Here is an 18,374-nt window from a genome sequence, read left to right on the forward strand (position 1 = left end):
TAACGGGTGTAAAATGGGTGGTTTGTGAGTCAAAATGATTGAAGATATGTTTATAGTCAAGAATAGCACTTCTCATATAACACAGATCGGAACATTGGAAGTAATTTCCAGTGATGGACATTCTATTCAGTGCTGTCCAACCTTCTAGTACTTTCATAGAGGCTTGGGGATATAGAAAGATCTTGTTGACCATACACCATAGCATGGAAAGGCAAAAGAATTGGAATGTTTTTTGGGTTACCCTTCATACCATGTGATGAAACAAATCAAACACCCCTTATTATTTTAAAATAGGTAAAAATAAATAAATAAATAAGTAGAAGGATAGTTTTAGGTTTTACCACTTGTCAAAATGTATGTTTCTGTGAAATGAGAAACATAACCTTTTGCTACTGGCGCAGCTGTAAGTGACTGATTTGCATGTTCCAACAAAGAAAAATGTTGATACAAGGTTAACGAATTTGCCTTTAGAAACCATCATGTGGATTAAAAATAGCAGATAAGAACAAACACAATGATGATATGACAATGTTCTCGGATCGAGATTGAATGATACAATTTTACAAACATTGTTTCTAACTAGACAGGAAGCCCCAAAATCCTTTATAAAGTAAAAAATACTTAGTAGTAGTATTAGTAACTTAAATTCTCACAAATTGTCTTGCTCTTAATAATCTCTTAATCTCTATATGTTATACCGTGAAGATGTAAGAATTTGCATACCTTTCACACAGCCATATGTCTGCTGTTGTCTCTATTACAACATACGATATGAGAATCAGCACAGACGTAAGGGCATTAAATAAATATTGATATTGCTATTTTATCTTTACTGACCCCTTATCAAAAACAAACAAAAAACATTCCTGGCAATTGAAAAAAAGCCAATTGTTCAAAATTTACTGACTTCAGAAAGTTTAGATGAAAAGGATTGATTTTTTTTTTATTATTATTTTTGGAAGCCCGAGGTGCGTGCTCCTTTGGGTGCCGCATTCTGTGCACAAGGCAGCAGAAGCCAGACTACGATACCGAGTTCCCTCACGGAGAACTCGGACAAATTCCAACCCCCCCCATGGGAAGGTCGGATCTTGAGTCTCACCCCGAAGAGTGAGACTCCTTGCTGGTTTTGTGAAGAGAGGAAGGGGCCAGAAGGCTCCCAATCCTCCTCCAGCAAAGTCCAGGCTTCACTGCCTCTTAAAAAGAAAACAGTGTCCAAAACGTGGTACAAAAACGTGTGCCATAGAATTGTGAGGGCCAAGCCGTGAATTTGAAAACCGTGAATTCAAAGGGGGGCAAATTAATTGGCACTCGTGAAAACGAAGTGAATGTATAAATTAAAGAAAAATAATTTAGGGACAGGCCATTGCTGGCCTGCCGGATTCAAAAATAAAGACTTAACCCCAGGACCAGAAGGTACCTGGGGAAAAGGTAGTGCTGGTAGGCCGCCAGTGAGAACGTGCACTCACCGTGTGCAGTGACGTGCAATACCACACACGGTGACTCCAGCATTTCTGCCAGGGCAATTCCACCTTGGGCTCCATTTGCTATCCCGAACCCTAAGGCCAGAGGATCAGCATAGTCCCCCCCTTCCCAAAGAGGAACTACACTTGATCTTAGCCAAAAGGCCGAGAAGCGAAGAACCACTCATTAATGATGAAAAGGATTGATGCTGCACTCGCAGTGTACGCTATATGGACAAAAGTATTGGGACACACCTCTTAATGAGTTCAGGTGTTTCAATCAGACCCATTGCCACAGATGTATGAAATCCAGCACCTATCCACGCAGTCTGCATTTACAAACATTTGTGAAAAAAATTGGTTGTTCTGAAGAGCTTGGTGAATTTACGGGTGAATTCACTGTAATAGGATGCCACCTTTGCAATAAGTCAGTTCAGGAAATTTCACCCTTTCCAGATATTTCACTGACGACTGTAAGTGGTATTATTGGAAAGTGTTTAGGAACAGTAGCAACTCAGCCACAAAGCGGAAGACCACGTAAAGTTTAAAAGCTGGTCACCAAGTGCTGAGGCGCATGTTGCATATAAGTCACCAAAGCTTTGCTGATTCCATACCTAAAGAGTTCCAAGCTTCCACTGGCATTAATATCAGCACAAAAACTGTGGGGTGGGAGCTTCATGGAATGGGTTTCCATGGCCAAGCAGCTGCATGCAAGCTTAACACAATCAAGTACATTTCCAAGAGTCGGATTGAGTGGTGTAAGGCATGGTGCCACTGGACTCTGGAGCAGTGGAAACGTGTTCTGGGTTTGGCGGATGCCAGGTCCATACAGGCATGGTTGAATGGGTTTGGTGTAGAATAACTTGACCAGCCGCACAGAGCCCTGACCTCAACCCTATCGAACACCTTTGGGACGAACTGGAGCGGAGATTGCAAGCCAGACCTTCTCGCCCAACATCAGTGCCTGACCTCACAAATGCTCTACTGGATCAACGGGGGCAAATTCCCACTCCAAAATCTTGTTCCCAGAAGAGTGGAAGCTGTTATAGCTGTTATAAAGTGGGGACCAACTGCATGTTAATGACTGTGTATTTAGAATGTACTTAGAGCGTGCTTGCTACTGGTCTTGAGGACTTGAAGTTGGGGGGGAACAGATGTAGGTTGTGTGATATTAAGATGGTAGATTGTGTTCTTCTCTGAAGAGGTAGAGTGTTCTTTAAAGAGTTGCAGCATTGTTAAGGGCTCTGTAAAATAATTAAATTTTGAGGGTAAGCACGATAATGTATTCTGAATGTCCCTGGTATTACCAACTGGCTCATTGACCTTATTGACGCTGTGCCTAACTGGGTCAGGCCTAGGGGAAATACGCCTCTGGACATGGGGAGCCAGCGGAGGGACAAAACTATGATGCTACTTGTAATTCAGAAGGTCACGTGCACCTATTAAACTAATGATCAGGCACTATGGAACCTTTTAGTTTTTCAGGAATGTTGATCGTTTACCAACCCCTGAGGTCCAACATCAAAGAACACTGGTGTGGAGAAGCATACATTTCATCATTTCACTCTGAGAGCTTCTCAAGTAAATCAGCTCTTTTAGCAGAGTTTGGCCTAAAAGCAAATATCAAGGCATCACTAAACTATTTTTTTTAGTTTTTAAGGCTTTCATAATGGTATCCTTTATAAAGTGATAGCGATTAAACATATGGAGGGCCAGTTTAACTCTAACACATTAAATTACTGGGTAGCTTCCCATTCTAGAGCTCAACTGCAGCACTCGTAGCACACTCTACAGAAACTGGGTTTAGAATACGGTAGATCCTCCTAAATTAAAGAGGGATTTCAAACATTTTTAGTATCAGAATATTTTAAAAAAACCTATTTCTATTGTGCTGTTCACTTTAAAAAAAAATTCTAGTTTATGCATAATATAGTGTTTTCAGGCATGTGCATATTAGCTGTTTCTATGCACATGATATCTAGTTCTGTTAGCTTAGCCCAATCTACTAGACAAACACTGACTCCGTATCATACTGCCGATGGTAAACAATACAATGGCTCAGTCTTAATTACTAAGAATTACCAAACAAAACTAGTTTTTTGTCAATGTTAACCTAAATTATTGTATACAGCACTGGATTTTATGTAGTAGTTAAAAGTATTGTTTCCATAAGACTTACACTTTAAGCTGTTTGGGGTAGTTTTGTAAAAATAATAGACGCCCCCTGTCTTGTATTGTTCTGCACAATAAATAGTTGGGTCCCTCTTGGCTATTAGTGGTTTTACCCCTAAGGTGCTTTTTATAGTTAAATGTCCTGTGGCCAAAGAGACGGCTTAATAAATATTCACTGGTTCACTTACTGTAATTCTAATTTCTCTCGGTAACTAAGCAGTGAACCATTTCTCTATGCACTCTCAACATTCACATAATATTCCGCTCTACACAACGTTACTTAATTCCATTCAACATGGAAAAATAAGAACATGGTTGATAAAATCAGCCTGTCCATGGGTCCTTAGAGAAAAGAAATGTTTTAAACCCATTATAAAGAATATATCTCCTTGGCATACGTTTCTCTTGTCATTTGGATGGATTTGGGGGTAATTAATATCATAATTAGTAGGTGCAGAAACTGAACAATAGAAGAGAAACCAAAGAATAATTTGCCTTCCATTATCTAAGCTGATGAAGGTTTAAGGTGATTGCATGTAAATAGCTCAAATTAAGGGGAATTATTTAAAACAAAAAACTTAGGTCTAATTTTCTTTTTAATGATGTGTGGGTTCCCGGCCAACAAACCTATTTAATATTATTTTCTGTTCTTATACATATGATTAAAGACAGCCAAATAGGGTTGTTTTATCAGTGATCCTGCTTTTTAGCAGACAGTATCAGGGGTGACTCAGCTGATGTTATGATAAGTCAGACATGTGACAGTAACTTTATATTTTTGTAACACTGCTTATGAAGAATATGAATAAACACAGACCTATATTACCGGTATTCATCACAGTGTCCCTCTCACATGAAAAATCGGGGTAGAAAAGAGGGACAGAGGGATTTGGAACTCATAGAGGGAAGGGATCCTAAATGGATGATTGTAGGGCCTCTGCCACTAGGACTAATTCAAGCTATACTTATATATTTGCACCAGCAGAGGGGTGGCCAGGAGCTAATAACCTATATGGACAGAAGGGGTCAGAGCCATATGAAGATGTCTGGAGGAGAAACAGTGAGGGATAAAAGGCTATCTGTGTCGGTGGCGGCACTGACTTCCTAGTCAGGAACCCTAGATGCAATTCTTGTAGTTCAAGTTGACTAATGACTTAATATACTTGGCCAGAGATAAGCAGTGGGAAGTCTCCATGAATGGAACATTTATAAATACAGCATACAATTGGAAGAGACTACCTTCAAGTCCTAGTCAGATCTACGTGAGCCAACACAGCCCTTTGAAGCTGGTTCCTTAGCATTAGCTCTTGTCCCTCTGGCAGGCAAGTCAAAGCCTGTATGTAAACTCCAAGTCACATATTAGCTTCCTTTAATTAAGTTTGGAATCTACTGACATCCCAAACTTATACATTGTTATTATTTGAGAGAACAGACCCAAAGCAAGCCCAATACCAAATTACTAGTAGTTTAATTAGGGATTACCAATGTAGTCAGCAGTGGGAATACACAATCATGTACAATTTAATAATCTAAACAGAGGATCCCAAGTAATTGAAACAGGACACTCTTTAATAGGATAGGCAGCCCTTGGGGAAATTGCTTCACGATGTCTACAATTAAATAGGAAAGAAAGACTAAACAAAGAGTATTGCTCATACATCCTTATTTAACCTCTTTGCCACCTAAATGAGTGATTAATTCATGTGAAACAAACTGCATTGACGTCATACATTAAATGTCCCTTGGTAATATAAAGTTACATATTAAAGATAAAGATAATGCTAATTTATCACGGTTACATTGTCACAAGGAACTCAAAGGGATAGTTTTATTTTCTTTATATGATTAACATTCTCTCGCTGCCCTTACCTTTCCAATGGGTGAAAATATATCATTCCAGATAAACAGCTGAATAATACAAATAAATGTATTGTAATAATTACACTTCCAAGTCTTTAAGTCAAATAACTCCATCCATTTGTGCCTGTAAATGAAACATAACTATATAATGGTTTTATAAACCCATCTTATGTGAATACCATGAAAGCATCCATTCAGGATTTATATAATTATTCCTCCCCATTAGGCTATTGCTCTCCTTTGGCATGGTTGCTGTCTACCTTTGGTGGCAACTGATTTGATTTGGCAGGTTTGTAAAGTTGGGAAGAGGAGGAGAACATAACACCCAACAATATGGCATTGATATGCTAGTTCTGCCGTGTTTTTGCCACAGATTTTGATTTCCGTAAAGTAAAATAGTCCTTAATATTCATAACAAATATCTACAAATATGGTGTTTTTTGGTACCATTAAATAATTACTTCTTTCCTTAGTGACAACTCATTCATTCACTTATCAGGAGAAAGTGTAAAATTTTTTCCATTTTTTTTCCATTTTATCAAAGTTACCCACTCAAGAGCAAAATGTACATTATCTCAACCGTACCTAAAAGGTTAATAAATATATTGCAAAAACTATAATGTAAATACTACGTCTGTTTTTTCTTCTAATCAGTTCCTCCAAACATTTGTGTTCTTTGGGAAATACAACATTTCCTTAATGCCTAGAACATTTCGGCATGAAATGTCAACTTTTGCCATCACTAATAGCAAAATGCTGGCTCAGCATATATTTAGAAACATCCAGCTATGTTTAAAGTTACACATGGAAACCTTTGGGTTGATTATTTCGTCCATTGACGTTTTCCCATTACGTCTCCGGTGTTGTAGAACATTATCAGTGCTGCATCTCCAGAGTATGTACCTAATCATGACCACATTTGCAGCTGATTTACTAAATGTAAACTAGAAACAGGAAAATAACTTGATCGCATGTCATTGAAAACTGTCACAAAAGGCCTTATTTAAAGGAAAATTCACTATATTTTTCTGCTTATTTTGTGTTAATTTTAAGCATAGAATCAGGAGATAAGAAACATTCAACCCATCCTGTCTGTAAAGACTCAGACCTTAATCAGTTCTTGATCTTGTCTTAGATCCAGGATAGCTTTTTGTCTATCCCAGCCATGTTTTAGAGGCTGTTCCACTTATCTACCACTCATTCAGTAAAATAAAACTTTCTTACATTACATCTAAGCTTGTGACCCTCAAGTTTTAGATTAGAACCTCTTGTTCTGCTAAGACTGCTCTCTACTCCCATCCCTATAGCCAGCATGCTGATGGGGTTATCTTCCGAACCCAACCACCAGGAGAGGCCAAGTTCAACGAAGCTGAATTTAAGCAGCAGTGAATGACGGAACAATGTTTCCAAGGGAAACCGTGGTGAAGTACAGAAAATGTCTAGGATTAAAATGTGGATGTCCTAAGCAGGAAATAAAATCAAAAAGAGGATTTTTGTGGGTTTAGTGGATTAGATGGGACATTGGTTTTCCTCTGTTGTCAAGATCCACGTTTCTATGTTTACGCATCTCAGAGGTATTGGGCCGCATCAAAGACTACAATTTGCAGCGGTATGGCAAAGCAATTACCCCGGACACACCAGGCCAAAGAATTTTTGGAAAGATGGATTCTCAGCTGAAACCTGATGACGGTGGGAGAGAGAACTGTGAGAAGGAAAACATTTGGGGAAAGGATTTTATTAAATGTAAAATATTTTCCTTATGAAAAATAACCCATGTGTATATTTCTGTCGTTCTACAACTAATTTTATTCAAATTTTTTTTTTATTACTCGCATTGTTTAAAAAAAAAAAAGTGTGAATACATACATTTAATATGGGCTTTTAAAGGAACATTTTCATTAAAAGTTAGTTTTTTGATTAAACACATAAAAATCCTGGTGTATGTGTAGGTTTTGGGGCAAGTTCCTGTGTATATTGGCAAAGTGTTTTTGCTTAAGTTGCTCTTTTCTATTGTTTCTATTCCATACATACGCACATATATACAATTAGGAGAGTAATTCTGCATTATCGGATTTACTTTAAACGCAGATGTATCTGATGCTTTAGGGGCTTTGAAATAAATTTTGCTATGTAACTCAACCTACAAAAATATTTTATGGTATTACTAAAGCATAGAAGGTTGCTGATGACTCTTGAGATCACATGGTGGTCACAATGGCCATTAGTAGCAGGCCATTAATGACAAGAACATTCTTCATTTTTATCAATTTACTATATTTAAATGTTTTCTAAAGCCAAAGATTCTAGAAAAATAAATACCAAACAATATAATACTAATATAGGTAATACCATTGGCCTATGCATTGGCAAAGGGAGCAGGCACAATGGGACATATTCATAAAAGCAACATTCTAAATGATGAACTTTTGTTACCATGGAGACTGCTCCACACATTATCCTTCTGATTCACTGTTTATGACATGTTCTCTTTCGATGCAAACATTACGTTACTTCTTAAAGCCTACTTAAGGAGCGTGCAAACATTTTGAGCATTTATTTTAAACATTTTGAGACATACTTTTTATCCTTATTTCCCACTGTTAAAAGCCATTTTCATGAGCAAAAGTGGCAGCTGTAGACCATCAAGATTAGTTAGGCTGTAGACAGCTGTCTCTTTACCTTTAATACTAATATATATATATATTTATTTTTTTTCTACTGACCCACTAGGTAGCTCTCTAGATGTCGTTGAACAGTAATTATTAATAATTCATAGCAATATTGTATATTTGCCCATAATAATAATAATACTAAGATAAAGAAGAAAGACATTCTTTCCTGATTCTTTTCTAATATTGATGATGTAAATTTGGGTACACTTTAAGATAAGTGGAAAGGGATATAATGAAAGGATGAAAAAATAAAAACACTATATAATTGTTTTATGTGCCATGGATTTTATTTTTGGGTTCCTACTTCAAAGGGTACATAGAAAAGACATCTAGCACAAGCCAGTAGGTGAGATAAACCAGATGCCACCAATTTGGTGTAGACACCATTTTTATATAACTGTTGCTGCCTCAATGATTGTCACCAAGACTGACCTCCCCTCCCCAGCAAACTGATCTTAGCACATGTCCTAAGTCAACTGTATCACCAGATCCCTAGAGATCAAATACTCTGGAAGGAAGTTTAGCTGTTCCAGGAGGTTTTTTTGATTAGGTGTGACTTGGTCTGCAGAGGTCTTCTGATCTTCCTTAAAATTATTGCAACCTAGTGTGGAGCAGACATGTTGTCAGAAGTGAAGTGTGATCATGGACCTATAGAATAGAAGGTTTCCTCTTATCTACACAATGGAATGCTATTCTTGGCCACAGCCATATAAAAAGGAGCAAACTTTTGGTGTGAAAGCTACCATAAACTACAATTCTCATCAGGCAGCCTGTGAAGTTCTATTTCTGAAACAGACATAGTTACATTACATTTTGGTGAAAGTTAACAGTAACAAATTAACAATGACATACTGCTCCAGAAGGAGAAGAAGGCCTTGTTCTAGTGAGCTTATAATATCTTTATTAACTGTTTAAATAGTTAATGAAAACATTAGTGACCGTTACATAAATCAAGCAACTAGTAGACCTTGTTTTTAACCTCGACCCTATTTACATACAGTATATATAACATTTAGACAATTCATGAATTTATATTACTTATACCTTTTAGTTTTTTCCGTGTCATTGTTTTAAGGATATTTACATGTTAACTTCATGGAAACTGAGATCAGTGGTTCATTGCGGCACAACTAGCATTATATCCTTCTGTCCTTATTCTATTCATTCTCCTCGCCCAGCCACTCAGCAACTTGACTCCTGACCTATAGAGCCCTAAAAAACTCTGCATCCACCTACATTTCTACCCTCTTATCCAAATACACCCCTAACCACCCTCTTTGTTCCTCTCATGACCTGCGTCTCTCTTCTACTGTCATTACTTTTTCCAAGTAGACCCCTTCTCTGGAGTTCCCATCCCCATTCCATCAGACTTTCTTCAAAAAGTTCTCTGAAAACCCATCTTTTTCGAGAAGCGTAAAACCTTTCTTCCTAACACTCTCAGCCAGCATCCTAATCAAGCCATCTGAATGAGCAACAACCTCTGGAACCCATCAACTAATCCAAGCCGTCTTCTCCTACTGTTTCGCTTCCTCCTCAGCCACTGACTAGATTATAAACTCACAGGAGCAGGACCCTCTTCTCCTTTTGTACCAGTTTGTTATGGTGTGTGATTTTAAATTATTTTATTGACACTATTGTGTATATATATATATATATATATATATATATATAGTATTTATTAGGGAAATGTACAAAGGCTTACGTACTCCCTGTCTGCTAAAACAGTGAGTATGAGTAGTCAGTTACAAATTCCCTAATGGTGGATTTCAAAGCAATCAGGAATGATGGGAAATGGAGAACGTTCCCATGAAATGACTTCAGATATGCTGGCTCAGCTGGAACATATAAAATATACAATATTAAAGAATAAACACAGGTGCATGGCTGCGTTTCCTGCCTTTTTTTAAGGTTTTATATTATACGCTGTTCATCCATGGATGGAAAACATAAATGTTTCAATTATTACAATTATTACCCTTCGTTTATTAAGTGTAACATAGTCCACAGCACTGTACATTGGATGGTTACAAGTACAAACACACACTTACAGCTACAACAAATTTACTTTTGAGTTTATAGTCTGTCGTTTAATGAAACCCTTGATAGACCAAAATCATTTGATATGATATTATTCAATAATAGTTAATAAATAAAAGATTTAATAATTTAATACATTTTCAATCTAATAAAAGATAGATAGATAGATAGATAGATAGATAGATAGATAGATAGATAGGACCATGTCAGCTAAACAGGGAACCAGTTAAGTATGATAATAACATTAACGTAATATTACTTCAATGCATCAAAGAGAATCATACTCACTGTACTTTCTAGGACACGGTTAGAAGATGACTGATCAATGGTTTTGTGCCAAACCACATTCCTAGTTATGTAGAAAAAGTATTTTCATATCTTTATATTAATAGCACATGGTAAAAGTTGCATAACATCGCCATGTATTTTATTAGGGCCAACTGAAAGGATATGACATGTTTATTTTTTTTTAAATCTAATGAAAGTAAAAAATTTGGCTCATAACATAGTAAGGTCTTCTCTGAATACATAAAAAGGCATGTTAATGAATAAGGACAATGATGATGGTTTATAATTGTTTTATCACGTCATCATATTCTGCAGCGCTGTACAAAAGGTAAAAAAAGAACAATTTGACTTAAAGAAACAACAGGTGAGGAGGGTCCTGCTCAAACAAGCTTACAATCTACAGTAGATAACGAAGAAATAAATGATGACAATGATAGTAGCAGGCAGGTGATGTAATAGTTTCATTTAAAACATTAACATTTTTTTGCACATAAACTGGTTAATTATTTGTTTATAAGAACATAGTATCCTTTTGAAATCTATACATATTGACATCTTATAATGGGTCGAATTGCACCTTGAAAAGATGGTACATTCTTGCAACTGAACCATATTATTATTATTATTATTTTTATTATTATTATTATTATTATTATTATTATTATTCATCACATATAAACTTTAGAATGCATGGAACATGCGTCATCCAGCTGTGGCTGGCTAAGGATCGTGCATAATGTAGTTCAAAAAGAACTGGAACTGGGATCAATTTTGGCCGGCCGTTGGCTAACAAATCTGAGCATTGGAGTCAAGATCTCTAACGTATCATAGCTGAAGTGTACATGTCATCAGAGATGAATAAGGATGCCATTGGGACACTAGATATAGCTAAACAAATAACATAATTACAATTATTCATCAAATTCTAAGATCTGAGACAGGAATGGGGCCACCATCAAGGAGGTACAGCTAGTACAGGTGTACGGGGCTCTGCTTCCCTGATCTGTCACGAGCCCCCTCATTGGGCCTTATCTACAGGACTGGGTCCTCGCAAGCTTTGGGGCCCAGGTGGCCCTTTTCTAGACTTTGGAGCCAGGTGACCCCATTTCAGCATGGAGCAGGGTAGTAGGAGGAACATTTGTAGGACAAAAGGACCTGCGCTGACTACAGTGTCAAGAGGGACACCTCCGGTGGAAAGAGGCAAAATAATGTTAGTCCTGTCTCCGGTGGCGAGCATACACCCGGTATATTGACCCTTACGAACTTGACCTGTTACAGAAACAAAACACTCTCTGTCTTGTTTTATCCACCAGTTGATCTAGATTGATAGAGAAAGTCCCTTGGATCTGCACGCTGAGGCACTATCTGGCTGCCTGTTCCAATATTCTTCTATAAACGCTGCATCATGTGCTTATTAATTATATTAGCAGAAGGAAACGCTCTTCTGGGCCAAATTTATGTGGTCGTTAGGCGCAGGATATTTAGTGACCAGAATCCATTGTTCTTACGAAGAACGCATAACCACAAAAGTTATGGTGGACAAATATTACACTTTAATGTTTATTTTTTTGTAGCAGAAACACAGATTTACTGAATAAAAAACATATCAGTTAAAAAAAATTCAATATCTACTCTACTAGGTGAAAGCTTTGGTGGAATACTGAATCAGGTCACCTTCCAATGCAAATGGGGCCATAGGGTTACCCTACACTAAGAACATGTAGTGATTTAACGTCAATGGGGAGAACTGTCAGACCACAAGGAAGGCAGAGAGTGCATCTCTGGAGCTGCAGCTTCTACTAAAAACTATGTCTTTTTTTAACCTCACAAAGTACTTTAATTTGCACTCTTCTCTGGTAATGCTGCCAGGGACATTAAACTGACCCTTTAAATGACAATTAAATGGTCTGTTTTCATAATTCCTTTGCGGAGGTGGGGGGTTGCGCAACATATTCTCCTTGATGCTCCCAAAAAAAAAAAGTTTTAGAAACTTAAACAAACAAACCATTTCTTGAACAAAAATCAGCTGTGTCAGTTTCCACAATGACACTTATCTCAGCTGCCAATATTTATACACTTCCTGAGGGCTGCCCTGTTATCTGTATATCTGTATTTTTACTGTCCCTGTCCTGGATGTAGCTTTCCTATTTATTTTTAAATCCTCATCCGACTCAAAGGAAAGTGAATGGCTTGTTATCTCCCAGAGGAAGCCGGCCATGTGACATGAATGTATTAGTCATTGTAGGCAAGAAATGGAGCAAATACGCAGTTATTAAAGCTATTTCCTTTTCCTGTTTAGCTCTCACAATAAGACAGTCTTCTTATTTTCTTGCCCGTGCCTGCTGGGCTCGCTGTACCCGCCAACGCTCTTATTTGGCCTTCACTCACCTACACATCACACTTTGCGTTTCACTTTGAAGAAAGGTTCGTAGCGGCAGATGTTTTGGATCAATATAAATGAGTGTTCCCAGGACAACATTAGCAAGTGTGTGCATTTACAATGTCTCTATACACATACTTAGCCCTGTGTACTGGGTTAACGCACCTAATTAGCCAAAACTTAAATAAATGCCTTTCTAAATAGAACATCTATGTTTTTAAATGAATTTTGTGCACCGAATAAATTTATATATATGTATATATATATGTAATAAAAAGAAGGTTTGTATTTATTAAACATGTATTACATATATTGAATGCACAAAGCATTGTGCAAAGTTCGATCTCTGGAGTGTCAGCTCCTCTGCCTGTCTGTTTCAGTTAGAACTTGGCGTTTATGCTTTTCCCTTTTGTACAGAACTGCGGAATCTGCGAGTGTTTCATAAAACAGTTTAACTCTGACTTTTCTATCTAACCAGCTTTGAGGTCCTTAATAAAGTGCAGATTTTTTGGTCAGCAAAGCTAATTGTTTCGGGGTTCCAAGGATCGGTGAAGGACGCCATATTTGCTTTACTGTCTGTTTCGGTGAAATCCTAGCAGTTAGTCTATAAGGTGGGAGCAGATGTCCACAAGCTGAGCTCACAATTCATTCTCTGGGATCAGGATTGAGCTCAGCACTTCCCTGTCATGCTTACCGTTTAACATTTCAGGTGCCTGAAGCGGGACACCTTCACATGATTAGAGGCAGGGAAGGAGGCATAGTTAGAGGAGGGGCACAATTACATGTCTAGCCTCCTTATGATGCATTGAAGTAAAATAGTGGAATATGACATCATGTTGCAGTGCTCTGCTTTAATACATCGATCACTAGGTGGCCATGGAGGAGCTGCAATTGAGGTCTATGCTGTAAAAAACACAGACCTCAATCGATTTTACAGCTTGAGAGCTTGAGGAGACATTCTTTGATCTCCCTAACTATCCCACACCCACCTCAGCCCCCAAAAGAAGGCCACTGGGGCAGCTCAGCATGACAGAGAGACAACGTCAAAAAATCAAGACTGTTCTGCTTGATTTGATTTGGGAAGCACAGACTAGGGTGAGCAACTTTGGGTACACCAGCTATTGTAGAATACATCTCCTTAGTGCTTTGCCAAATCTGTAGGCACCTATGGCCTTTTGGTTGACCGATCACAATGAGACTTGTATGTTCGTTTACAGCAGAGGTTGCTGTCTTTGCAGAGATATTATGTCAAGTGCTACCAAGTACACAGCATTCTGACACCAACCTACCCAACCCAACAGGACCCAAATCCTACCAAGTACCAGGATTATGACACCACATGCCTTCTTCATAACTCTTTCCTTTGGATGGTGTTCTTAGTCTCACAGTAGTTCATTACTTGGCTATCCAAAGAGATAATCACCAATGGTTCCCAGATAGTGATATGGGGTAAGAAAATGCAATTATCCATATTGTTTTTCAGAAACTTCATAACACAGTTTGCATACTGGCCTCTCATCTGATTACAGAGATGAAAGGTTCCATCTTTAACACTCGGTTCTAATTACACATGCTTTGGAGAAAGGACAACATGCACACCCCTTGCTTACAAAGCAACATTTTGTGTTAAAGCAGAAAACAGTTAGGGAAAAAATATCAGTTTCACTGTTCCTGTCACAGCTTTCCTGTTGCACTGGGCGGATTCCATATCCTCTGCCAGAATGAAAAGCCAAGAAAATGTATTATCGTGGTTATGCTCTATAAACAGCTCCATTTCACATGCCACAAAAAAAACTAAACATACGGAAAGGGACGAAACAAATTGCTAAATGTTTCAGCAGATTATTTAAAGAAGAATGATCCTTAATGACTCTGCAGTTTTTAACGGAGATTTTCACAGCTGCCAGGGAAAAAAAATGTGGATGACGAGCAACAATCCAGCTGTTACTGAGCAACAGTTCCTATTTGTCTCATCCACCTATTTATTACTAGATTGGTAAGACACATGCGTAATTTTCCTGTTTTTTTTAATTAAAAATATTTATATCTCTATATATATATTTATATCCCATGCTGGCTAACATAAACACTCTCTGGGATTGACTCCGGCAAACACGTGATTACTGGACCTTAGGTACAGCCTTTGATCCCCATGTGGCAGAGTTGAGTTTGGCTCTACCCATTATCTACACTTTTCTACCAACAATGGTCCATTGAGGGCAGCTCCATCTTATGCACTGCTTGGCTGCTGGCTAAATACCTACCTGATATGCCACTCTTCAGTTCCCGTGCCATCACCAGCCCTGATTTGGGTTATCACACTAAGTATGGCTCTCCTTGCCTCCCAAATTGGCTCTACCCTCTCCTTCCTCTCTTACATAGCAAGAGGGTGAGGACTCTGAGTCAACCCTTATAAATCATCTGGGAAGTTCCAGGTTTATGGCTAAACCCATCTATAATGCACAAATACGTTTACTAATTGGCTGCAAATGTCTGCATTATTCCTTAAAGTAGCACCAACAGTGTATACAGCACTTTACAAAGTATAAGTTAAAACATTTTTTAGAAGAAAGACAAACCAATCCTAAATTAGAGATGACCCTGTGCGATAAATGCTAGAAGGCAGTCAGAGGTGAAGGCGGCTCAGAAACAGAAATAATTAAAGAAAAATTAGCTTTTGTCTCTTAAAAAATATTCGTCATGATGACCCTTTAATGGTAGGATTGTCCAACGGGATACAGTCGCGACCAATGCATAGAAAAAGGATTATGAGAGCTACTGCCGCTCGTCATGGATATATGCTCTGCTTCTGATACGTTGTGTCTTCTTGTAAGATGTGTGAGCCGGTCGGTTACCATGCAAACTTTGCGTGGTGGTTGCCTCTGAGAGACCAGTCTCCAGTGTTTATAAAAGGTGAATGATGGCGTGCTTATCAGCCAGGCATGATTCATTTGGAAGGGGAGGAGGTACTGAAAAGCACTTGAGTGAGGTCATGACTAGGGTAAAGAAGGACATATATAAATAAAGGTTCTGTAGCGCAAACAATGTTTGTAAAGTACCTACAGCTCTTCCCCAGACCAGCACACACGATGCAATATGAAGTCCAGAAGGGAAATTATTGCTAGTTTCTAAGCCCAACTCGCCTTTATGTGTAAGCGTGCACGCGTGTTTTATAGTGGTGGCAGGAGAGGGACGGAGACATTTCAACAGGTTCTGGTTAATTCAAAAGCAGTCAGTGGTCAGCTGAGAATCCCAAAGACTTATTCCCGAGATAAAAGTCATCATGTGATTTGTGTTAGTAGGATGTCAATGATTTATATCATATTTACGGGTTGTAAAATCCCCTTGCTACATTAAGCCTCTACCACTTCGGCTGGGAGGCTGTTCTACTTCTCTACCATCCCCCACTTTTAGATATAGTGGAACAAAAGGTTAGGGGCTCTGGCTGAGCTATGTTATGACACTCAGCCAGCCATGCTGAGGGTTGTGAGAGTCATAATCCCCACCATCTGGAGGTTTGTTTATTATATTCCTATTGACACTAGTGGCTTAGTAATAGCACATAGAGAGATTACTGTTCTGGGCTGCCCAGGTGGTAAACAGCTTGTATATCATAAGCGCTTAACCCATGACCTTTCTGTGCAGCCCCCAGCATATAATCTATTAATTACACATGCAGTTTATAAAAATGCCTTTTTTAATAACATTTAAAAATGGCAGTCCATATTGTGCATCTTTCTAGAGGTCCCACATGATCGGTGTTTTTTAAAACACACTTTTCATTATGCATTTATTACCAGATTTCATCAAAAATATTGCCGTGTGTGGCTCTAGACTTTTTCGTTCTCTGGGCCAACTATATCTCTGTACTTGCTGGCTACTATAAGAAAGAACAGGGGTTCCCCAAACCAACTTGTGTTCATAGGCAGCTGCCTAGTGTGCCTACTATTCTATGTATATACAATGTAACATTGACATTGTTCATAGATGAAAGGTCCTGTTAAATGCATCACATAGATAATCAGTAGAATAAATACAAAAATGAAGAGAAAATATATGTTGTGTAAGAGGATTAGCCATGGAAATATTTTGGTTACACCTGAATCATTTTGGAAAGTGGTTAAGTTCTATACAAGACGATGTGGTAAAAAAAAATCACCACAAATTAAAAAGAAAGGCAGCCAAAAATTCTGAATCACACTTTGGCTCCAAAATGCCCTATTTTACAAAAGGTTTAAAACAAATTCCCATTTTTTTTATGCGACAAATTGAATTCCTTTGAAAACGCGTTTATGATAAAGCTAAAAGGACAATTTAATAAGAAAACAGGATAAAGAATAACATTATTTCTTTATTATTATTATTGGTAAAGAAAAACTTCACTCCCCTTCACTCGGGGTGTGTTGAAATTCCGTGTTGGCTTTGAATATTTTTCTCTTTTTGTGGAAGGTGGACGACTGGCTTTGTCTATATATTTTTTTCCGGATGGAGCGCATATCGCGGATATTAGTTTGCACCTGGCTAGTGGAGTGGGGCATGTATATTGTCTTTAGAGAAGAGTAAGGTTGGGATGCAATGGAAGCAGTAAGTGAATCAGGCAGCACTGGTTGGCAGAGCGCTTTCCTTCTCAGCATGTAACTCTTTTTCTTGGCAGTACGCATCTCTCTCTCTCTCTCTCTCTCTCTCTCTCTCAAAAAGCAGCTCTCTTTCCTCCACAGCATTCACTCTTTTCCTTGGCAGATCACGGGTCTCTGTTCCTCCGCAGCACCCACTCTTATGCTTGGCGGTGCACAACTCCCTCTTCCTCCACAGCGTTTGCTCTTTTCCTTGGCAACAGATAACTAGCTCTTTTTTCCGTCACAGCTCCCACTCTTTTGCTTGGCACGGTGCGTCTGTCTCTTTTCCTTAATAGGGCACAACTCTGTTGACTGGCGTTGCAGAGCTCTCCCTTCCTTTACAACGTACAACTATTGTGACTGGCCAGGCAGGCCATTCATAGCGCACAACTCTTCACTATCATGGAGCAGCTCTCCTTGCTTTTCACTCTGGACTATTCTGTTCCGCTGAGTCCTATATTACCCATCAGCTGATGTTTTCTGCATAAGCAGGGTTATTTTATATACATATATTATTATTACTATTATTATTATTATTATTATTTATACCTGGGATTCTACAATGGTATATATAAAAATAACATAGTTAAACAGATAAAGAAACAGTGGTGTATTTTGGCCTAGTCTGACTAGGCTTAAGGTGGCAGGTCCAGGGGATGGCATCTTTTCTGCAGCAAAGGACGGAGCCTATTGCTCTCTTGGGCGATCAGACACCCTGTAGCGCCACTGTTCAGCATTAAAATGTATATTACTGATCTCCCCAACCAACCCACGTTGGCACAGTCCTCCATAGTCTACTTCCGCCACGGCAAAGGATGTTGTTAAAAAGAAGAGCTTCGGCACATGATAGCGCCGAAGATAGATATGCCACTGAATAGAAGGTGGCCAA

The 18,374-nt window shown here is 38.5% G+C and overlaps 1 pseudogene; it reads right to left on the reverse strand.

Moving 5' to 3' along the window:
- Window positions 1-1,456: 1,456 nt before the first annotated feature.
- On the reverse strand, window positions 1,457-1,637 carry LOC149303136 (U2 spliceosomal RNA; annotated as a pseudogene).
- Between the last annotated feature and the right edge of the window lie 16,737 nt (window positions 1,638-18,374).

Source organism: Sceloporus occidentalis, unplaced genomic scaffold, assembly GCF_023333645.1.
Source record: "Sceloporus occidentalis isolate IW3139 unplaced genomic scaffold, rSceOcc1.0.p SCAF_15, whole genome shotgun sequence".
NCBI classification, from domain to species: domain Eukaryota; kingdom Metazoa; phylum Chordata; class Lepidosauria; order Squamata; family Phrynosomatidae; genus Sceloporus; species Sceloporus occidentalis.